This window comes from Mya arenaria, chromosome 14 (genome assembly GCF_026914265.1).
Source record: "Mya arenaria isolate MELC-2E11 chromosome 14, ASM2691426v1".
NCBI classification, from domain to species: Eukaryota; Metazoa; Mollusca; class Bivalvia; order Myida; family Myidae; genus Mya; species Mya arenaria.
In genome coordinates, this window is record NC_069135.1 from 59473487 (window position 1) to 59498329 (window position 24843).

Here is a 24843-nt window from a genome sequence, read left to right on the forward strand (position 1 = left end):
TAGTCAGTATCATTATCTTCTTTAAGCTTTCAATCTGCAATATCTGATACATGAACCATCATTTTGACATCGGCTTTTTCATGGCTAGAAGGAGCGAGCTCCTTACAGTCATATTGTTGAGAACAAATAACATGTTGGCCACATGTAGCTACTACTAGTTTGTCATGATCTAAAATTACTAGTTGATCTGTTGAATAGTTCAGTTTTATTTCATTTACCCTAAACATGAATCGCAATTGCCTTGTTTTTTTTTATCTGGTAGGACCCTTCGTCTGACAACCTTTCCTCTGTGCAACCTTGTACCAGACTGCAAATTATCAGGATCATATACATCCGAAACAACATCAAACCTTTGGACATTTGAAAGTTGGCCGCGTATGTATGGGCTGAAAACCTTGTCGGCATAGTCTTGAAATGTTTGACAGCCTGTTGGTTTCAGCATGTTGACTATGACTGCTCCGTCTAACACAAATGCATTCACATGAGGTTGTTCAAGAATGGGCCGTGAATAATGCTAAAGGCAAGATACCGCATCAGACTTGGTACCCTATTTGAGGCTTCCAAAATGGTGAAAAGTAGGAAGGAAAGTAGAGTTCTTGTGAGCAAAGAATTCTTCAATGTTTCCGTCTCGTACTTGAAACATACAGTTTAGAAACGAGGGAATCTGCTGCTTTTTCTTGGAGACCAGTTTGGGGGTTTGTCTACTGATAAAAGGAAATTTGTTTCTTTTAAAAGAACTACTCAGCAGTGTATCACTATTTATAACCGCTCAGCTACAAACGTTTTTGTACTGGCCCTTTTCAACCTGTTTGATGTTACACAGTTTCAGCGACACTCGAATCTAAGATCTAAGAGTGGTCATTGAATTCATACCCCATATCTGCAATGGTATCTGTCAGTGAAAGAAAATGTGTTGCAAATCGATTTGGAGCACAGCTCTGTCGTTCATGGTGACGAATATCAGGACCTTTACATTGCTTCTGTTTCAATTGATTGATGGAAGATTGGATTGAAATTCTTGCACAACTCCAATGCTAGTTCAGGATCAGAAACCATCCAGCGCAGCAGCTAATTGGAATTTTTAGTAAGCCCTAAAGCTCCACCATCACCTTTGATGAGTTTATGATGTTGTTCGTGTGAACCGTCATGTGCAATTGCCGACAATCAGCATGACAGTAATTTCAAACCTCAGTTTGATAGACCAAAACAGAACGTAGAAACTAGGGATGGCACGAGTAGTAAAACTGGTACTCGAGAACTCGGAAAATCTTCTATTCGAGTACTTGGGTACTCAATTACTCGGATAACTTTAATTGGTTTTCGGGAAAGACAAGTTCGTCTATGAATGTATAATTCATGTATATTGTGCGTTTGTTGTATTATTGGCCATTTTCATCTTAACTTAAATACGACTGTCATTATATACCATAAAAAAGAGTCAATGTAAAAATGTTGTTTCATGCTTTTAATTTGTCCTTTTCAATTCATTTTTCAACACATGTACCTCAATATAAATGGAAAGTAAAACTCGGATCACATTCAAGCGTATTACTAATAATTATTTATAGATATGTTTAGCTGTTTACTTTACGAAATAATATTCAAATGACAGTTTTAAATACTGCAATATTGTTGTTCATCACATTTATATGCATAATTCCTGAATTAAGATATATATGTATATCCGCCAATCAATTGTGATAAGCATTCCAAAAGTACGCCCATTCAGGAATCATTGCTTGTAACGGTCGTTACTAATTGGCTCGTCAACATCCATTGTTTGGTGAAAACTCTCAAATTGGTAAACAATACAATTGTGTAGGAGATGTACCGCTATATCAACTTCGCTAAATGAGTACTATTTGCAAATTAGGGTACTTTGTTGACAGTTTGCAACTCTCACAACAAGTGTCAATTAATTTATTAGGGTAAATTGTGAACACAGCTGGGATTAGAGGGACCGTAATTTGTCGTCTTGGAAACACGCCAGATCTGATACTTATGTCTGTAAATAATGTATTTGGTGAATTTTTTTTTGCGAGTACTTGAGTAGTGATTTGGTACTTGGGTACTCGGTTGATTGATCAAGTACTCGAGTACTTGGTTATTGTTGCCATCCCTAGAAGAAACACTTTCCGTATGAGATCTCCAGTTTTCAAAAGTGCTATCCTGAAATTCTGGCTCCCTGACAAGAAACGCCCAATACATAAGGCAGTACGAGGCACATGCTGCTATCTGATTTGCATTGAAAGTTGTACTAACATGTGATGCCTTCAGAAAAGAAACTGCAGTTAAACCAGCAGTTGCTACATTTGTCCAGCCGCCATTTTATTCCAACCAATTCCTAAGAGCTTTCAGACCGCCAATTTCAATATGATGGTGTTGGTAATCACTGGTCGTTTTCACTATTTTTGTCTGAAGAATTCAATTTTTTATAATCTGCTGTAATCTGAGTTTACTTTAAAAAATCTATACAGTTTTGCCATCTAGACTTATGTTTAAGAAGGGTTTCTGGCATGCCTTCACCATCATCTAACAAACTTATATCAAGTGGCATTGGAAGGCATTTGAAATCATCAAACCTCTTCAAACCTTCCACCAATGATATATAGCCAATGTTATTGTAAGACTGTAAATTAGTTTGACTAGTAAGCCTTTTAGAACTCTTGCGTTGGCACAAAATACTGTAACGTGCGAGCCTAACAAGGCCAACAGACCCCTTCAGAGAAAATCAATCTCGACCCTGAAGGGGTCCACTGGTCTTTATTTACACAAAATTCTCTATTCACACAGAGCCCGGGCTTTGCTAATTTGCATATTACTAACCAAGTTAACATACGTACTATGAACGTACATGTACTTCAGTTTATAACGGAATGTTATTATGAACACACATCCGCCGCATACAGCGGACCGTTACAATACATTTCGACCAATATATTGATTTGACCATTGTCCTATGTTTGAAAACATATGGACTAATAGCCATGTTTCTTGTGTTAGTATTTGTAATCGAAAATAAGTCTACATACTGTAGCAGTACACAAAAGTTAGTCATTATATTTTGGGTTCCTATTGAAATACTGTACATGCATGTCATTTAAAAATATAAAGCTAGTTCTATCCGTTTATAACGGAATGTTATTATGAACACATATCCGCCGAATACAGCGGACCGTTACAATACATTTCGACCAATATATTGATTTGACCATTGTCCTATGTTTGAAAACATATGGACTAATAGCCATGTTTCTTGTGTTAGTATTTGTAATCGAAAATAAGTTTACATAATGTAGCAGTACACAAAAGTTAGTCATTATATTTTGGGTTCCTATTGAAATACTGTACATGCATGTCATTTAAAAATATAAAGCTAGTTTTATCCGTTTATAACGGAATGTAATTATGAACACATATCCGCCGAATACAGCGGACCGTTACAATACATTTCGACCAATATATTGATTTGACCATTGTCCTATGTTTGAAAACATATGGACTAATAGCCATGTTTCTTGCGTTATTATTTGTAATCGAAAATAAGTCTACATAATGTAGCAGTACACAAAAGTTAGTCATTATATTTTGGGTTCATATTGAAATACTGTACATGTATGTCATTTATAAATATAAAGCTAGTTCTATCCAAATTTAGAAAATATATCATATAATGATGTTTTAACAAAATAACAATATGTTTTATTTAATGTTATCACTTTAAATTTTTATCATTGATCATCTTCTTAGTACATTAAATACAAACGTTGACCAAATAGTCTATGTTGTCTCGACACCATGTGGCATTTTTTTTCATCAATTGGTGCTTGTTTAATTACTGTTTAAGCTTGATGGTAAATATCATAGCTTACCTTTTATCATAATGAAACATTGCAGTTAGTTTCAGGCATGAATTCAGTTAAAAAAGCAGATAATAATGCATTATCTCTCCAAATTGTATCAATATATACAATTCGTCCGCAAATGACAAATTTTAAACAAGGGGAGGTTACCTTATTTATTTAATCCAAATAAACTACTCGAAAAGATTCATTTTTAGCTCGACTATTCGAAGAATAAGGAGACCTATCCTAGTCACCCGAGCGTCGGCGTCGGCGTAACCACTTATGTTAAAGTTTTTGTAAGAGTTTGTGTACCACCTCAAATATTTGCAAAGTCCATTGACATATGGCTTTGAAACTTTGCACACTTGTTCACCATCATGCCCCCAACCTAAACACAGGAGGGGGGCATGACAATTTTGACAAATTAATGCCCCTTTTTCGACTTAGAATTTACGTTAAAGTTTGCGTACCACCTCAAATATTTTCCAATTCAATAGTCATCTGGCTTTGAAACTTTGCACACTTGCTAACCATCACGCCCCCAACATGTACACAGGAGGAGGTAACTCTATCAAGCCTTTTGACAGAATTATGCCCCTTTTTCTACTTAGAATTTATGTTAAAGTTTGCGTACCACCACAGATAATTTCAAAGTCCATCGATATATGGCTTTGAAACTTTGCACACTTGTTCACCATCATGATCTCAATCTGTGTACAGGAGGAGGTCACTGTATCAAGCTTTTTTTACAATATTATGCCCCCTTTTTTACTTAGAACTTACGTTAAAGTTTGCGTACTACCTCAGATATTTTCAAAGTCCATTGACATATGCCTTTCAAACTTTGCACACTTGTTCACCATCATGATCTGAACCTGTGAGACTTTATACAATGGTATTCAACCACCCAGCCTAATTGAATAACCAAGTTTGATAACTGTATTTTGCAAATAATGACCCTTTATTATTAGACTTAAAAATTCTGGTTAAAATGTTGCATGTTACCAAATTTATGTTAATATCTCAGCACATCATGAATTGCATTGAAATCTAATCTAACAGTGATCCATGCATGTTTCGCCAAAACTTTTCAATCCTTACACTGAAAAGCGGCGGAATAGTCGAGCGCGCTGTCTCTGTGACAGCTCTTGTTTAATAAAGATCAATTCCTGTATCGAATATAACTCAATTGGTCTGAAATTGTATTGATATATTATTTTAATGAATAATTAAAATGTCAAAACATGTATGGCAGCCATTTTGGATTTTGTCGACCATTTAGGATTTTTCAGAGTGGGCCTAGAGCTTATTTTGTTCAGTTTTTTTCATAAAATAGTGTGTTCAAAATTTGGTGTTTTCCCCATTTTCAGAAGTATTCTGGTGACGATCTGATTTGACTAATATGAGGACCTCAAAGCCAGTCTTCTGAAGAAAGTATCCGATAGTAAAGATGTTTGTATAATGCACTACTGTACATTGCAACATTTTAAGTTTCTTATGCTTATACGTCCAATATGAAGAGGAATTTAGAGTATTTTATCATCATTTCGGATCGTACTGGTTTATAAAGATGTGTATCAGTGTTTACACGTATACCACGTAATAAATAACGTCATATATGCTACGTCAGAAGGCAACATTTTGCTTAAAATAAAGACTTTAATCAAAGATAACTTTTCTTGTACTACACCATTTCAAATAAAACAGGGCAGTCTATGTCGCTTAAGGAGCCCCCCGCCTTACCGAAGTTTGATAAGGTGATTAGTTTCCTCAAACACTTCGACAAATCTGTTTCCAAAATAATGTTTTGGCAGTGCTACGTCAGACGGCCGTATTGTGAAAAGGTGTATCGAAGTGTTTTAAGAAACTAAACTCTCAATCAACCTCTGGTAAAAGACCAAAGGAGGGGCCCCGTAAGCGGCGTAGACTGCACTATGTTTCATTTAAAACTTTGGAAATATAGTGAAGATATCTTTGTTTAAAGTCTTCATTTTAGCAAAATATTGCCTTCCGAGGTAGCATTTATGACGCATTTGATCACGTGGTATACACACACTGTGTATAGGCCCATTTATACTCGCACTCTGGCACGGTCCATTCGGTGAGCGCTACAATAAGATTGTCTGTCATTTTAAGCTTTTGGAGCATAAAGCACACACAGAATATTACCTTGGTTCGAGCTATCTTGGTTCTTAGACGATTAGTATTAAAAAGTAGTATTTTAGAGGTGCGGAGGGGAATCGAACCAGTGACCCCTGGATTGTGTATCAAGTTTGTAACAACTAGACCATGCATCCGCCTCGAGCTTAATAAAAATGACTATTATTATATTTATATCAAGGGAACAAAGAAAGTCAAAAAAACCTTAAGAAAATTGAAAACAGCTTCTTGTTCCTTAATAACATTAATTGCCGTTGGAAAACATATCATATTTTCAACGCCGCGTACAATATTGAATCAATGCGGGGTTGGGGGAGGCGCGCTTCAAATTATTGAATTGAACGCGGTGTCCGGTATGCGTATATCGCTGGGTATAGTGAAAATAGATTTAAAGATAACGTAAAGGTAGTGAAATCTGTGAAAAAGTTGGTTACTGTATACGTTATACCGTCGTTTTTAGCTTTGAAAGATCAACTCAAGACTTTTGGTAAAATGAAGAAAACAAATCCCAAGTATAATTAAACATTTAAGATAGATCCTTCAGTTGGTTTCCAACTCATGGCACATGACCCGTGTCTCTATCTTCAAGAACAAGGTCACAGCATCCATTCGAACTTAATGGTTTGCTATTTAAGCCTTACAGGCGATACTTCTGGTCCATGTCTTTCTCACTCCAAGTTGGACTTTAAAATAAGTTTGAAAATTACCACCAAAGAAAAATGGTGTGTCTTGCAAAAAACGAAGCCTTAACCTTTTAACGTTACGTTCACCACAACCTTCTGAACTTAGTATTTTTTGCTGTATATGCCTAAATGTTAATAGCATAAGCCATAATAATAGTTCATGCCCGATCTCTATTATTGTCGTATGATGTTCGATTTTAAAATCATTTAGCGGACTTGACCACCATAGCACGTGTATGTGTCGCGCACAAACCCCGTTTCCACATCTTAAAGTTAAACGTTACAGTAACCTTCTCAATGTAGTATGCACCGTCGATCTTTCCCGATGTTGTCCGGTTCATATTTTCTTTCATGGACATATTTTAAAATTATTTAGCAATTTCATGATGATGTGTGGTGCGCAAGACACTTATCCCTAGGTTCAAGGTCAAGGTCACAGCAACCTTCTGAACTCGATTTTTTTTTCTATAAAAGCCATACTAATAATGCTTCGTGTCCGGGCCATATATTTCTCATGCATGCATATTTTGGCAACGCGACAACCATAGCATGTGGATGTGTCACTTATATAAAAATATAGCGCTTAACTTTAATGTCAACGTCACGTCAACCCTCCCTCATGTTATGCTATATAAGCCTTATTGATAGTATTTTTGTCCTGTCATTATCTTTATTATTTATGGTCGGATTTTAAAATTGTATTCGATAGAAGTGACCATCATTGCTCCGGGGCGTGTCGCGCACAATTGTTGTGTCACTTCAACCGATGTCAAGGTCATAATATCTTCTGAACTAAAAAAAATAATAATGTCGCTCCATTATTAAATTTATCTTCAAATGAACAATTTCCATTTTATTCCATTCTTGTTATATCCAGGTATTATTTCTAACACTTGGGTATGCGGAGGTATTTATCACATTCTGTGATAGATCTAGTTCAAAGAAGAACTGTACACCAATTATTATGCCCCCCTTCGAAGAAGAGGGGTATATTGCTTTGCACAGGCATGTCGGTATGTCGGTCGGTCGGTCGGTCGGTCCGTCGGTAGACCAAAGCTTGTCCGAGTGATAACTCAACAATTCCTGGACGTATGGTCATCAAACTTCACATGAAGGTTGGACCTGACCATTAGATGACCCCTATTGATTTTGGGGGTCATCAGGTCAAAGGTCAAGGCCACAGTGACCTTTAATGGTAAAATAATTTTAAAGCTTGTCCGAGTGATAACTCAACAATGCCTGCACCCATGGCCCTCAAACGTGACATGGAAATTGGGCCTGACCAGTAGATGACACCTATTGTTTTTGAGGGTCGTCAGGCCGAAGGTCAAGGTCACAGTGACCTTGAATAATAAAAGGTTGTCCGAGTGATAACGTGACAATGCCCGCACCCATGGCCCTCAAACTTGACCTGGAGGTTGGGCCTGACCAGTAGCTGACCCCTATTGTTTTTGGGGCTCATCGGGTCAAAGGTCAAGTTCACAGTGACCTTGAATGGTAAAAGGTTGTCCGAGTGATAACTCAACAATGCCTGCACCCATGGCCCGCATAATTGAATTGGAGGTTGGGCCTGACAATTAGATGACCCCTATTGTTTTTGGGGGTCATCGGGCCAAAGGTCAAGGTCACAGTGACATTGTATGGTAAAAGGTTGTCCGAGTGATAACTCAGCAATGCCTGCACCAATGGCCCGCATAATTGAATTGGAGGTTGGGCCTTAACAGTAGATGACCCTTATTGTTTTTGAGGGTTATCGGGCCAAAGGTCAAGGTCACAGTCACCTTGAATGGTAAAAGGTTTTCCGTGTGATAACTTGACAATGCCTGCACCCATGGCCCTCAAACTTGACTTGGAGATTGGGCCTGACCAGTACATGACCCCTATTGTTTTTAGGGTCATCTGGCCAAAGGTCAAGGTCACAGTCACCTTGAATGGTTAGAGGTTTTCCGTGTGATAACTTGACAATGCCTGCATCCATGGCCCTCAAACTTGACTTGGAGATTGGGCCTGACCAGTACATGACCCCTTATGTTTTTGGGGGTCATCAGGCCAAAGGTCAAGGTCACAGTGAACTTGAATGGTAAAAGGTTGTCCAAGTGATAACTTGACAATTCCTGCACCCATGGCCCTCAAACTTGACTTGGAGGTTGGGCAAACAACAAACATAGATATCTGTGTCTCTCAAAAACCATAAAAACCCATAAAATGTCATCTGAAATCATCGTGACAGCTGCACGTATTCACGTCTATTAAATATCAAAAGCGATTAGAACCAAGAATGTGTTGGAACTTGCACAACATTAGCTATAATACAATTGCTATAGCTCTTAAAGCTGCCCTCTCACAGATTGAACGTTTTAACAACTTTTTTTTTTACTTTTTTGTCTTGGAACGAGCAAATATTTACGAAAATCCATGGAAAGCAGTTAAACAAGACTGCTGACAAAAAATAGATCGCAGATTTTTATATTTCAAAAATTGATGTTTTATGCATTTTTCTTAAACGGTTTGTAACGGTTTTAGCCATAAAATTTTCGAACGGAAATATGAAAATCTGAGATCTGATCTTTCGTCCGCAATCTTTTATCATTGGTTTGCAGATATTTTCGCAGTAATTTGCTCTTTCCAAGACAACAAATAAAACAGTGGTAAAAATGGTATATCTGTGAGAGTGCAGCTTAAATTCAATGTATTTGAAAGTTTGGAGTAGTCAGAGGCGTGAAGATGGATCTATGAGAATGAGGAAACTTTCGTAATCGCTCATGCATCTGTTAAACCAACTGGGTTTAACCGGCACGGAACGCTAATTATTTTCCAAATACTGCCTTTTGTTAAACCGACATGTATGGAAGGGTATTTAAGTAAAAAATCAATTCATGTACATGCATTATTCTTGTATGTAAATTACATTAATATTATGGTAAATTTATATTCTATCATGACTGCTAACATGTGTATTCATACTAGTGACATGTGTATTCATACTAGTGACAACTGCATAGTCTCAAATGGTAAATCGACATTCTATTATTATTACCAAGATGTTTATGCATGCTATTGCGTGTAAATAATAACCGTCTTATTCGTGCATGTAATTGAGCGAGTTCATTGTGTTGCTTCATTACTTCTGCATGCAGCATAATCAAACTTTCCTTCAACATGTAGATTCTAATGTTAAAATTGCACTTCTACCTTATATCAATTAGAAATACACAAATTCAATGTTCTGATTTTTGCAACATAAGCACTCATAACGCACAAAGCATTGTGCATTGTGTTATTCGAGATATGGAAGGGAACCAGTAATAAAAAAACAAAATTCTAGCGCAAATTGCTATAAACGGGAGGTCACTCTGTCAAGCATCTTCATAACTTCGGGATTTTCCGTGACGAGACGGTGCATGGGTAAACATTACCCGATTCCTACAGCCCCAGATAATACGATGAACAACGACGATAACAAAACAACACATATTATATACACGTCGTATGAGGTAAATATCAATAAACATACATTGTACATTGAAAAATTACATTAAACAAGCCGCAACATTCCTACGTCTTAATCAGGAGTATATATTTGTCCAAATAGAAGTTTATATTTGTCGACCGCAAGCATGCAATTCGGATACGTCAATCCGGATACATTGGACTTGCAACTTGTGAGAAAGTTTTAATGTTTTACTTGCAACTTGTGCGAAAGTTTTAATGTTTTACAAATTGGGTTGTACACGTTAAATGACTCATCGCAAACTGGAACAATGACTATTTATCTCACAGTTTCTATATAAATTTACTGAAGAAGCAAAATCGTTCTACAGTGTTCAAGGGAAATCGACATTGTCTGGTCAGTGCAAAACTTATAATCAATTTTAGTTTTGCACTAACCGATTTGTATAAAGTTCTGTTTAGACGTAAATTGTACTTTTATGGAGATATACCTAGTGTAGGACAATGATTTGAACCCACGTCTAACTTGCAAGACTGGCCCCCCTTACCTAATCTGAGCCTACTCTGCCCCTAAACCAGCTCTTTTTACGATTTTTGATATTTTATGTGGCTGGTGTAGGGTCAGAGGAATTTCTATAGTGAAAATGTGGGACTTTGCTCCCCCTCGCAGGAGAGGAACTTAAATCAATATATCTCTGTAACCATGCATTGGATTAATATTTCAATGTTACAAATATATTATCAATATATTTATTAACCTATCTGAACTTTAACTTTTGTTTTTTAAACCATTAGGTCTTAGTTAGAGGCAATCCAATTCAGAGTTATCTGACAAATCAAATGCCTCATGTATAAATGTACTTATGCCATACATATTTGCTGTAACCTTTACCACAACATATCTGAGGTGTACAAAACATTTTTTTCTGTTCAGATAGGTTCAATAATATCTAGATAACAGATGCATAGTGTTAAAATGTTTATTAAATGATGTTTTACAAAGATATAGTGGTTTAAAGTTACTCTCCTGCGAGGGGGAGGAGAGTCCCACATTTTCACTATAGAAATTCCTCTGACCCTACACCAGCAACATGAAATATCAAAAATCGTAAAAACAGGGTTCGAATTTAACTTTGAGGAGCACTCGCAAAATTTTGCGAGTGCATTTTGAGGCAACTCGCAAAATGACAAATCAACTTGCAATTTTATTATTTGCTTTATTCCCTTATAATATTGTCTAATTAAAGTAGAAATTTATACCTAAGACATTTTATGAATATTAAAAAGTATCAATCTTGAGTGACTCGACTACTAGAACTTGTTGATGCGTATTCTATTTGGGGGGTATGGAAAGACTCGTCTGATGCTGGCAGCTTTTTGATAACAAAGCTGTCCAATAATTTGACATTGTTCACTTTGTATATTTACCCTCGCCATCGGGTAATTTAACACCCATTCGACAAGCACGCTACAGATTTCATTAAGTCTATAAGTATTAAAAACAATAAAATAATAAATTCCAAATAAAAAAGCAACAGTAAATGTAGCGTGGATACTTTGGACCATGAACTATATAGATCAACGAAGTCTATTCATTTTGACAGGATGATGGGGTGTACATATAGTGCGCAAAAGCGCTAAATTTAGCCAATGACTGAGCTAGGTGATTACGTCATTCGTATTTACTTTGTATTATGCACGCCTCGGAGCATCCCGGAAAGATTCGAGATAAAACTTGGCCTTTTCCGTATTTGTTCTATTTTTGAAAACCTACTAGAGCGTGACTCCGTACTGTCTTCTTTATACCGGTAGTGTAAACATGCCACTTATAGGCTGTTTACACTCGACTACATAGCGAAATTAAGTTCATGTTTATTCTACTTTCCTTTTAACATTTTGTGGTCTAGAAAAAGCCACTCGCAGAATTTTGCGAGCTTGAATAAAAGTCACTCGCAATTTCCAAATGTCGCTCGCATTTTGCGAGTATGCGAGTCTAAATTCGAACCCTGAAAAAGGGCTGGTTTAGGGGCAGAGAAGTCTTTGAAATTATGTAAATTCATGCCGTTACTAACTGAGCCACTGTTTACTCTGAGGTCCCCAGCTAGCTCAGTTAGCGGTAGAGAGCAGGATTTCTAGTGTCACGGGTTCAATCATCACCAGGTATATATGCATTACTGGAAAAATAATTAAATATCTAACCAAGAAATCACAAATGGAGGGGGCAAAATTTAGCTCAACTATTATTGGTAAATACCGCCAAGACACACAAGCTAGGACACAAAGACACTAACAGTAGTGGGTAATCTATTTCAAAGCTTTAAAATATGTACTGAAAGACATCAATTATAATGTTTTAGTCCGTGAAAATCTAAATAACGTGTTTTAATAGTGTTAAATAGTCCATGCATATTATGAGTGCCATGAGAGGTACCGTTTCATAAGAAACACTAACAGTTAATTGGTTGACGACAAACCTAAATAACCACTAGGATTTAGGGCCAGGGTAGGGTTAATAAGGGTTAATAAGATCAATTTCTACTTGATCCGGCAAGGTTAATAACATAGAAATAGACATTCTAAACCAGTAAAGACAAAGGGGAACATTTGGTTGAGACTTTGAGCCCTTTCTACATTTTTGTAATTATTACAAACAAAAACGATTTTAACCGGTAAAAATGATTTTATGTGATATTTTTTTTTAGTTCTTAACTGCTTAATACCTAGTACAGTGCTTTAAAGTAGCTTTCCCTTAAAGTTGAGGTGTCTTTGCATGTCCTTGTGTGTCTTAGCGGTCCTGAGGTGGCTATTTCACAAAGATTATTTGCAATGGTTCTTTTGTAACCCTTTAATAAGTTGAGCGATGTAGGACCACTATGTCTCTTGTCTAAATTAAAGATGGAAAGAGCCTAACTTGAGCTAAAATGAGTTGGAATATTGAAAATCAGTAAAACATTAAGCATTTTACTGTTTTAATCTTTTGAAGTTTGATCATACGATTGACTTGAGCATGAACAAATTTTCATATTTACAGGCCTTATCTGTTTCTCCAGATTTTTTCTTATTATCTATCGTAAAATATGTTGTTGTTTTTTTAAATTTATGATAGACAATAAGAATTATTTATATTTTTCTTATTTGTCCTATAATTACATGAAAACACAAGTAGTAAGTTTCTTACAGTCAATCATGGTTTTTGCTTTACTGTAATTATGTATAATTTGTTTTCGTATTGTCTATCATAAAATATATTTATTAAAATTTATGATAGACTGTAAGAAAAATATTTCATGATAAATAATAATGAAAATAATTCCTGATAGACAGTAAGAAAAAAATTCATGATAGACAATAAGAAATATTTAATTTAAACATATGTATTAAAATTTATGATAGACAGAAAAATATTTCATGATAGACAATAATAAAAATAATTCATGATAGACCATAAGAAATATTTTTCATGATAGACAATAAGAAATATTAAAAAAAAAATTCTTATTGTCTATCATAAAATATGATAATATTTATGATAGACAGTTAGAAAGATATTTCATGATAGGCAATAATAAAAACAATTCTTGATAGACAGTAAGAAATATTTTTCATGATAGACAATAAGAAATATATATTTCATGATAGACAATAAGAATATTTTTTCTTATTTATCATTTACATAAAAAATATTGTCTATCATAAAACATGGTTTTCTTAATTGTCTTTCCTAAACATATATATTTTATTTATTTTCTAATATAAAATGAATCTTTCATACTGGGATTAATCTTATCAATAAAAAAAATAGAAATGAACATTACTGTTCATTTAACTTTAATCATTGTTTATCTGCCATCATATGGCTTCAAGATAAGTTTAATGAATTTTATTATAATAATAAGGTAATAAGTGATACTGGTTATGAAAGGGGAGAGTTCAGGAATAGACGTTAGAGAGGGCTTACCTAAGGGGCGTACTCCGCTCCCCAAGAAAGGGCATACCTAAGGGGCGTACTCCGCTCCCCAAGAAAGGGCATACCTAAGGGGCGTACTCCGCTCCCCAAGAGAGGACATACCTAAGGGGCGTACCCCTCCCCCCAAGGGTCCGCTAGACATAAGCAATTTGTGAAGACATCAGAAAGACATACAAGTGAACATAACACATCGGTGGCCTTCAAGTAGTGGTGATATTGACTTCGTGGCATATCTTGCACATGTTCAAGGATTGCGTTCTGCTACAAGACTGGAGAAAATAACTTTTTTCTCAGTTTTATGGCATGTATGCTTTTCTTGTTTTCAACAAATATCACACGGATGATGGATACATTTTCACCAGTATTGGAAATTGTTGGAAGACGTGGAAACTGTTGTTTATATACGGATGAAGAAACATCAAGAGGACATAATTAAAGGACGCTGTTTGAATTTGTTGTTTTTATGAGTTCACGTCGCCTGCACATGATGGCATTTGAAAGGTGTAGTTTATTAATTTCCACTCCTTTGAGATAGAATGCAAACTTTGAAGACTTTAGTGATGGGGCATGTGCCAGGTGTGCCATCCCCCCTCCCACGGAAGCGTTTGTGTTAACTGTTGGTCATTGTAATTGCTCATTGATCTGTGATAGACTGCAGACTGTGAGCAGAAATTATTGATTGGCAATTGAAGCCAATTCTATTTCTTTCTCACTTACACTTGTTTGATCAATGTACTTTTATTTATATTATCAAAGAACATATTTGATGCAAAAAATAAAATATATCAATTGATTTTGTTAATATGTACCTTCAAATGTCCATAAAAGAAATGGTATATGATAGGGTTATTTTTGTATGACATACATAAATATCAATTAAAATATTTCTTTGATAGACACTAACAACTTCGTATTAAAAGGTACATATTATTGAGATGCGGACAACAGTTTCATAAACGTGATACTTTTAAGCCTAAAATCTGTTTGCTCAATAGCCTATTTCGTCAAGCTAAATAATCTGGGATAGACAACAGTTTCAACGTATTTATAAACGTTGCATTAAAATAGTTCATGATAGACTCCTAAAAAAGTATGGAATATACTATAATATAGTAATATTGCCTTTCCTTTTATAACATAAAAGTAAAAAAAAATATCACGACAAAGATGAACGACATTAATAATTCTGATGGCCTCAAGCAGGTCCGATCATAATTTAGGATAGACAACTGGGCCGACCAGAGGGAACACGCTCCTCGCGGTAGGAATTTGCCGTGGTATTTTTTTCAGGTAACACCGGTGCGCACCTTGCGAATCACGGAAACAACCGAAGATAATGGTCCCCAGCTTGATATGAATTTAGCTTCGTCACGGATTTATACAAATGCTTGTTGTCTACTGCTTGCTGGCTGTGTTATAGTACTGGATGTTTTCGCTTAGCATAACCTTAACTTATTAATTTGAATTATAAATAAACTATTCGTTCAGATTCACGCAAGCAGTTATTAGGCAGTAGTCAGCAGACATTTGTCAGTCTGTAGATAAAATCTAAAATTAACAAGTTTCTAATATATGGCAGCAATTTGGAATTTAGAAGTAGTAAAATCTCTAAATGTGCGTATCATTTGTATGAATGCACATGTAAGCAGTAATGATAGAACAAAGATTTACCATAATATCAATGTAATTTACATACAAGAATAATACATTTATATGAATGTCATATATGGCAGCTATTTGTAACTAAGATGTAGTAACATCTCTAAATGTGCGTAACAATAGTATGAATGCGCATGTTAGCAGTAATGATAGAATATAAATTTACCATAATATTAATGTAATTTACATACAAGAATAATTCATTTATATGAATTGATTTTTTACTTAAATACCCTTCCATAGACATGCGTATGATTTAAATGTCTAACAGACTGACATAACTCGCAGTGTCAAATACCTGGTTAAACAAGTTGATGTAATTCTAGATGACGCTATACATTCAACATTTAACTCCTATTCTTATGACATAACCTTTATTCGGAGCTCATCGGTAATGTTATCGTAAAAAACTGGAATGTATATTGACGGTTTACAATGTCAGAAATCGATACACTTTAAGTCCACTGCAAGTAGATCGCGTAGTAATTAAAAAATAGCAGTTTAACTTAATGACTTTCACTTCACTGTCAATCAATTTAAACTTAGAACAACAGATACAAGCTAAACACGAGAATTAATTAATGATATAATTACAAAATTTTACGAACAACTTCTACAGATGAATCGGCATACATCCGAGGTTGTTTTCTAAATGGCCGAGGGGTTCCGAATGCTCCCGTTACAGTCGAGCAAAGCGAGGGCGACACATCCATACGATATACAAGCCGACAGCGTTAAATTACCGGTCGTGGTAACAGTGTATCAAGACAGTTTGATTTAAAATGGAGTGGTACATTAACCAGACGACAGTATATCAAGAGATCGTCTTATAAACCAGCCTTTCACGAAGTTTGATGCAGTGTATATTTCAAATTTTGAACAAGATTAAACGAATATTATTTAATATTGATCATTTGGCAAAGTCCATCTAGTTATTGAAATTGTTTCAAAGCTATTTGGGGAAGGCCATTGGGTTGGTCCAATATTTATTTTTGAAATTGTTTTTTAGCCATTTCGAGTCGAACTTTGGACAAAGCCATCTTGTCGTTTAAACTGTCTCAAGCCATTTTATGATGACAATTAGGAAAGCCAATAAAGTTCTTGAAAGCATGTTAAGGCCATTTTTGATCATCATTGGGCAAAACCCATCAAGTTATTAAAACCGTTCTTAAATTATTATAGGATGACCATTGGGAAAAGCCAATTTAATTATCGAAACCGTTATTTAGCTATTTCGGGATGCCATTGGGAAAATCCCATCTAGTTATTGAATCCGTTATTCAGCCTTTTAGAGCAATATCTGTCACTGTAAGGGAATGTTTATTAATCAATTCATGATAACGACATGATATATTTAACTTCGTTTTTGGAGGAAACAGTGGAGGTCTTTCTTGGTCTTAGCTTCGTCGGCTAACGAATGTATCTCTATTAAAATCCGTATTCGGTGCTTGTGTTATATATTGTATGTGTTGACTAAAACACTCTGATTTCATAGCTCATATTCATTCATTTACAACAGTAGCATTAATGTTGACAATAACACATACCACATAGTATATAAACAAAACTCTATAATTAAGTCTATTTGGTCATAGTTTATAATTCTTTGTTTGTTTCCCAGAGTCTGATATGTTTGCTATGTAATGCATAACAGTATTATTTGGTTGTCCGGTTGGCGCAGTGGTAAGCGCACTTGCTTCTCACCTAGGCGACCCGGGTTCTATACTCGGCCCTTGTGAGTGTTAGTTTGGTCTATGGTCTCTAAGTCGGATGAGTTGGTTTCCTCCTGGTACTCTGGTTCCCCCACAAATAATATCACACTATCGCGTTAAATCGTTACAACGAGAGCGATTAATATTCTTGTTTTGACAATCGTTGTAAAAAGAAATTAGTTATTTTTTTACAGAATTATTTGTGTTGAAGTACTGGTGACGTTTTATCAAGAATCGATTCAGCAGATTCATACAGAGGAAAGATGTTAAACAGAGATGATATACTGCTGAAATTTTCCACGAAACCTGTTGAAATCACCCTTAATAAAGGTTAAAATCAAACTGTAAGTCACTATACTTTTGAGTTACATACTGAAGATTTAACCAAAAAAATGCTCTAGTTTTTTAATCAGCCGTGCACATACACTGAGATACACCGTTCTTTGATGTATTGAAATGCATACATTTCCTTATGATTATGTATCAGAGTAATATGCCTTGCACGATACGTGAGAGAATACAATTACTTCGTAAGGAAAGAAAATTCTTTCGACTTATGAATCGATCTTAGCAAACCAGTCACCAGATACATACTCTACCTCAAATCCGTCACTCTCAAATGTAAAAATTAAGTTATGCATCCCGTTTATTGGAGGGAATAAGACACCATTAAATATTACTTGACCGAATAAGGGGTAGTTAACAACTTTTCAAACGGCATTAACTTATTGCAACGCATTTTAACGTCAAATAAGACGTTGTTTTTCTCGATCCCATGACACTATCATGCTAAAAAGTCATGACAATATTGAGGATCGTCCAAAACTATATTTAATTAGTGACAGAGCAAGGCAACAGTGTCTTTTATCCGACTACATTGTAAACAAGTACCACTTTGCAAATTGTGTAACCATAACCATATTTAACAGAAGTAAATTATCTTGTCGCCTTTCATAAATTTTTATTTTGTTGGTTTATAATATGTTTGGTAAGCGACGCGCTCTTTTAGTTTCGTTTCAAATTTCAATACAAATGCATATAGTATAATATGATATGTTTATAAGTTTTGCGTTTTGATCCGAGAGGTTGTGTTGTATTCGACTCGAGTGGATTTTTGCAGATTCGGATTTTACGAGGCGCAAGCTGAGTGAAATCAAAATCTGCAAAAACCCACGAGAGTCGAATACGACATTTCCAGATCAAAACGCAGTACAAATTACGCTTTTATTATATACATTACTGGTTAGATCACATAAAAGCCACATGTTTTCATAATAAATGTCATTTTAACGACGCACTTTTTTGTTTGATGACGTCGTTTTAACATCGCGCAACGATACTTGTTATGACATAACGTCACAAGAGTGGAATACGCCCGTATTACCGTATTTTGATATATGTATTGCGTGTGGATTTATGATAGGTATATAATAAAATGCATTATAGTCTATAACTGTATGCTTGCTGATAAAGATTATACGTCTTTATAGAAAATAACAAAATATAAAACACTTACGGGCTCAAAGAATACGATGCATAACGTTATTCCATTTCTGTTTTAAAAACATTGTTCTTCTGTAGTTGAGTCGAGTTGTTTTCCAATAACGTCATGTCACTTGTCTCTGTCTCTGCCCTTAAACCATAACTTCTTTGATTTGGAGAAAATCAACAATGACATTTCAGACCGAAATAAAGCTGTTTATAAAACGTTTTATGTGCATGATTAAAAGTTTTTCTTCTGGGTGTCTCATAAATAACAGTGCGTGATTTGGTAAGCTGTTTATGGTTTACAATTTCCCAAGTAATCAAATTGCATCTTCAACATCCTGAGTCCATTGAATAAAAACGGGATCAATTTCAAATTTAATATAAATAGTTAACAAATATTTTGCACCTGTTAAGGAGTATTTTCTGCGTTGTATGTACTTAAATTAAATTTCAGAATGGGCAAATAATAAATAGGAGCAACTTAAGCATGGTACAAGAAGCGTGCGTAATATATGAACGCTAAAAGTTTTTAAAAATCAGTTTTTTTATCCCACAACCCTTCTGGTTGAAATCATACATTTTGGGCTACGCGGTCATGTATAATTTTAATACATTATGTAGGTGTTGAAGTTACTTGTTCATGTAAATAATTTGATAGTAGTGATTTCCATTATCATTTGTTCCTTGAAATCAATTTATACAGTGACATCAATAAAATAGCTCAATGTGTAGTTGAAATAAAGGTGCATTCTTTAAGATTCATTCACATCATATCTGAATTTTGAGTTTTTGAGCATGAAATAATTTTCTGCAATTCTTTTATAACAACGTCAAGGAAATTAAGATAAAGATAAAGATAAATGACCGATCGAAAGAGGGAACAGTGACCTTGAAACACATTATGGCATAACTTTGAATCTACCTAAAGTATAAATGAAGCTTGCTTTCTTCCTAAATGAAATGATTTATTTGTTATGCCCAGTTTGCCCTTGCGTCGTTTAATCTTGAAATAAATAAATCATTTAAGATAATGGGGTTGAGACTTTAAACATTTAAATAGGGGTCATTAAATATAATAGTTAAATAGTTTGTATATATTTCTATTTTATCTAATGGGGTGCACAAGTGCTCTTGCCCCCACCATCATTCTTATATTGTGAGTACATCCACTTTATAAGAAAAGTAATCTTGAAAAACGGTTGAAATGCATAAGCGATTTTATACAAGTCATTTCATTACCTTAGTGAAATACAAGTTTTGAGGGGGGTTGCTAGTTGTGCCTCCTCAAGTTAGGCTTTCCTGGAACCGCTACTGTCTATGCTCAAGCAGTAAACACATTAAAGCTGCACTCACACAGATTGTACGTTTTGACAACTTTGTTTTATTTTTTGTCATGGAACGAGCCATTTTTTTGCGAAAATCCATGGAAACCAGTTATATAAGACTGCCGACAAAAATTTAGATCGCAGATTTTTATGTTTAAGTTCAAAAATTGATGTTTTATGCAATTTTCTTAAACCGTTAGTTACGGTTTAAGCCATAAAACAACATTAACTTTCGAAAGGAAATATGAAAATCTGCGATCTGATCTTTTGTCAATAAAGAAAATGTAAAAATGCTATGGTTATAGTCAGTCAAAAGTTGACATAGCAAGGGACCATTATTATAAACATGCTCAAGAGAAAACATCAAAGGACAATGGCTACGAACAGTCTGAATTGGAAACAACAACGTGCTTTGATTAAATCCAGTCTCAAGGGAAAACTGCAAGGGGCAATGGTTACGACCAGTCTCAAGGGGAAAAAGCCAGGGGCAATGGTCACGACCAATCTCAAGGCGAAACAACCTGTGACAATGGCTACGACCAGTCACAAGAGGAAACAGCCAGGGGCTATGGTTACAAACATACTCATGGGGATACTGCCAGTTCCAATGTTTACGAACATGTTCAAGATGAAACTGCCAGGGCCAATGGTGACGAACAGCCTCAAGGAGAAACTGCCAGGGCCAATGGTGACGAACAGTCTCAAGGAAAAACAGCCAGGGGCAATGGTAACGACCAGTCTCAATGGGAAACAGCCCGGGACAATGGTTACGAACATGCTTAAGGGGAAACAGCCAGGGACAATGGTTACAAACATACTCAAGGGGAAACAGCCAGGGCCAATGGTTACGAACATGTTCAAGGGGAAACTGCCAGGGCCAACGGTGACGAACAGCCTCAATGGGAAACAGCCCGGGACAATGGTTGCGAACATGCTTAAGGGGAAACAGCCAGGGACAATGGTTACAAACATACTCATGGGGAACAGCCAGGGCCAATGGTTACGAACATGTTCAAGGGGAAACTGCCAGGGCCAACGGTGACGAACAGCCTCAAGGGGAAACTGCCAGGGCCAACGGTGACGAACAGTCTCAAGGAAAAACAGCCAGGGGCAATGTTAACGACCAGTCTCAATGGGAAACAGCCCGGGACAATGGTTACGAACATGCTTAAGGGGAAACAGCCAGGGACAATGGTTACAAACATACTCATGGGGAAACAGCCAGGGCCAATGGTTACGAACATGTTCAAGGGGAAACTGCCAGGGCCAACGGTGACGAACAGCCTCAAGGGGAAACTGCCAGGGCCAACGGTGACGAACAGTCTCAAGGGAAAACAGCCAGGGGCAATGGTAACAAACAGTCCCTAGGGGAAACAGCGCGGGACAATGGTTACGAACATTCTCAAGGAGAAACAACCAGGGGCAATGGTTACGAACATGCCCAAGGAAAAACAGCCAGGGGCACTGGTCACGAACAGTCTCAAGGGGAAAAACCTGGGACAATGGTTAGGAACAGTATCAAGGGGAAACAACCAAGGGCAATGGTTACGAACAGTCTAAAGGGGAAACAACTACGTACTTTGATTAAATCCAGTCAAAAGGGGAAAAAGCCAGGGGCAATGATTACGAACAGGCTCAATGGGAAAAAGCCAGGGCCAATGGTAACGAACAGTCTCAAGGGGAAAAGGCCAGGGGCAGTGGTTACGACCAGTCTCAAGGGGAAACAGCGTGAGGCAATGGTGATAACCAGTCTCAAGGGGAAACAGCCAGGGGCAATTTTTATAAACATACTCATTGGAAAACAGCCATGGGCAATGGTTACGACCATTCTCAAGGGGAAACAACCAGGGGCAATGGTTACGTTTAGTCTCTAGGGGAAACAACAAGGGGCATTGGTTACGACCAGTCTCAAGGGGAATAAGCCAGGGGCAATGGTTACAAACATACGCAAGGGGAAACAGCCAGGGACAATGGTTACGAACATGTTTATGGGGAAACTGCCAGGGACAATGGTTACGACCAGCCTCAAGGAAAATCTGCCAGGGGCAAAGGTTATGAAAGTCTGAATTGGAAAACACCATGCAATTTTATTAAATCCAGTCTCAAGGGGAAAAAAGCAGAGGCAATGTTTACAAACAGGCTCAAGGGGAAAAAGCCAGGAACCATGATCACAAATAGTCTCAAAGGGAAAAGGCCAGGGGCCACGGTTACGACCATTTTCAAGGGAAAACAGCCAGGGGCAGTAGTTACGACCAGACTCAAGGAGTAACAGCTAGGGGCAATGGTTACGAATATACTCAAGGGGAAACAGCTAGGGGCAATGGTTACGAATATACTCAAGGGGAAACAGCCATGGGCAATTTTACATACACACTCATTGGAAAACAGCCATGGGCAATGGTTACGACCATTCTCAAGGGGAAACAGCCAGGGGCAATGGTTACGACAAGTCTCAAGGGAAAACAACCAGGGGCAATGGTTACGTTCAGTCTCAAGGGGAAACACCCAGGGCCAATGGTTACGACCAGTCTCAAGGGGAATCAGCCAGGGGCAATGGTTACAAACATACGCAAGGGGAAACAGCCAGGGACAATGGTTACGACCATTCTCAAGGGAAAACAGCCAGGGGCAATGGTTACGACAAGTCTCAAGGAACATCTGCCAGGGGAAAGGTTACGAACAGTCTGAATAGGAAAACACCACGGCCTTTTATTAAATCCAGTCTCAAGGGGAAAAAGCCAGGGGCAATGGTTACAAGCAGTCTCAAAGGGAAAAAAGCCAGGGGCAATAGTTACAAACATAATCAAGTGGAAACAGCCATGTGCAATGGTTACAAACATACTCATGGGGAAACAGCCAGAGACAATGGTTACGACCAGTCTCAAGGGGAAACTGACAGGACTAATAGTTACGAACATGCTGAAGGAGGAAACAGCCATTGGCAATGGTTACAAACAGTCGTACTCAAGAGGAAACAGCCAGGGTCAATATTTGCGACCAGTGTCAAGGGAAAACAGCCAGGGACAATGGTGACGAACAGGCTCAATGGGAAACATGACGCATTAAAACAAACTACTAGTTTCAAATAAAAAGCATAAAAAATGAAATACGAATTTAAACTTTTGCTCTTGTGTCCATAAAATAACTAAGCAACAACGCTCCAGTGGATCATTTCTTAATAACCAGTCTAACAGTACATTACCGATAGCATGTACAATTCGATAAGCATTGATAATTTGTACAGAGGATAATTGTTTGTTTCAGTGTAAGATCGTAGTATATTTCACCGAGTGAGCACCAAAAAGCGTTCTTCACGACTTTGATATCCACTTTTGGTGATCACGGGGCGAAATATGTTGTGATCGTTCACTGAAATAAATATTATTTTTCTTTTATTACTTTATGCATAAAAAAGGATATTATCTGACAATTCATTGCAGTTTTACAAATAACGCGCTAAATTGTTTGCGAACGTAACGTCATTTTGGAAATGACGTCGTTGAAATTGTGCCCCAACCTGTACGCTCTGAAAACTTGATTCGGAACAAATAACGGGCTTAAATACCAAATTAGCAAAAATATCAAATTGATATTTTGACTGTTTGAAACGCAAAAATTTGAATTTAATTCACTGGTAAATCTTAAAAGACCTAAAAGCATAAAATAAAAAGGCCATTAAATCAATTAAACGTTAAACATGCTATTGTGGATGGATATGCTGATTATATATAATATCAAATGCGCGGCGTTTGTGATTTTTAAGTGCGCATGTTATCCGGATAAATTGACTTCAACATGTGGTCGGGTTTTTCTAATGGCGCGTCAAGCTGCATTATCTTACATGAATATTTAACCCACGGGTCTCATTTAGCAATACAATCTCTTCTTCAAAGGAGAAAATAAAGAATGATCTATCCATCTACCATTTCATTTATTGCGCTTTTGTCATACTTGGCGAAACTTTACACGTGTTGATGTAAATATAAGCGATTTTTGTCCTTTTCGGGTCAAAGGACTATGATATGAATATCTTTCTTTACTATCAACGTAGGCGTTTAAAAAGAGTACATTCAGAATAATGGGTATGCTCAATATCTTGAACATAGGTCTTAAAGCTTCACTCCCACAGATTTACCGTTTTTCCAATTTTTGGTCTTGGAATTAGCAATTTTTTGCTTCAATACTTGCAAACCAATGATGGAAGACTGTTAACAAAAATCAGATCGCAGATTTTCATATTTCCGTTCAAAATTTAATGTTTTATGGCTTGAACCGTTACTAACGGTTTAATAAAAATGCATAGAACATTAATTTTGGAGAGGAAATATGAAAACCTGCGATCTGATCTTTTGTCAGTATTCTTTTATCACTGATGTTTTGGATATGTATACCAAAAAATTGCTCGTACCAAGACAGAAAATAAAAAAAAAAGTTGTCAAAACGTTCAATCAGTAAGAGTGCAGCTTTAATATGTTTCTCATCAGCAGCCATAAGATAGACTTGTTGGCATTTATAGGGATGGCTTTGGGATTGAACTTTGCCCATTAGATGCCT

The 24843-nt window shown here is 36.5% G+C and overlaps 1 protein-coding gene across 2 annotated transcripts in view; it reads right to left on the minus strand.

Moving 5' to 3' along the window:
- LOC128217629 (uncharacterized) overlaps window positions 1–19236 on the minus strand; it is an 84754-nt gene extending 65518 nt beyond the window's left edge. For both annotated transcript variants that reach the window (XM_052924896.1, XM_052924895.1), the window contains exon 1: window positions 18993–19236. The gene's annotated coding sequence lies outside the window, so the exon portion shown is untranslated. The remainder of the gene's footprint in view (window positions 1–18992) is intronic.
- Between the last annotated feature and the right edge of the window lie 5607 nt (window positions 19237–24843).